We start from the raw sequence: 751 nt of genomic DNA, 5'->3' as shown, positions 1-751 counted from the left end.
GCCGCAAGCGCCGGACCCCGAGCACTCTCAAGCGCGCGCGCTGCTTCTGCAAAAAGTTGAGGGCTCTCTCTCAACTAGTTATCAGGGTGTCATATGGGTGACATCACTCCCAGGACCAGCCAATGGCTGGGGCCCGGCTCCGCCCATCTCCCTTTATGAATTCTGCGGCCCCGCCCCCCTCGCCCCGCCCTCGGGGCTGCTTTGCAAAGATGGGGGCGGGGTGGGAGGAGGCATGTCTAGAAATATGTTATTTTTAAAAACTCCGCGTGTGTGCACAGATGCGTCTCTCCCCAGGATGCTCGGGAGCGGCTCACGGCATCGTGGTGAGCCGGCTGGCCTGAGGCGAACCGGGCTAGTCCGGGCGCCGGCGCGACCGAAGACCAGCTCCCGGGAGAGGCCCAATGCCCCTTTGTGCCCAGTTCCCCGGAGACCCGACGGTATGAGCAGAACGGGCGCCCTCAGTCCCCCTGTGCACACGCTTGGGCACGCGCACGGCCCCATACGGCGGGTGCAGCTCGGCTCTGGAGTCCGCCACGCCCGGCGAGCCCTGGGGTGGCCGCAGCTGCTCCCCGGCGTGTCCCCCGCGCCGCCGCCCGGATCCCACCCGTTCCGCCCGCCGCGCCCCTGGGCGACGGAAGGTGGCGCTTTAACACAACAACCTTGTCCGGGCACGTGGGCTCTTTTCTTCGTTTCCCTTTCTGCCTTTTTCTAGAGGCAAAGAAATCAATTTAAAGCCCGAGAGGCTGTATCC

Source organism: Galeopterus variegatus, unplaced genomic scaffold (genome assembly GCF_000696425.1).
Source record: "Galeopterus variegatus unplaced genomic scaffold, G_variegatus-3.0.2 Scaffold803, whole genome shotgun sequence".
Classification (NCBI taxonomy): Eukaryota; Metazoa; Chordata; class Mammalia; order Dermoptera; family Cynocephalidae; genus Galeopterus; species Galeopterus variegatus.
The sequence above is the reverse complement of the archived record's forward strand: the minus strand, read 5'-3'. Positions refer to the sequence as shown.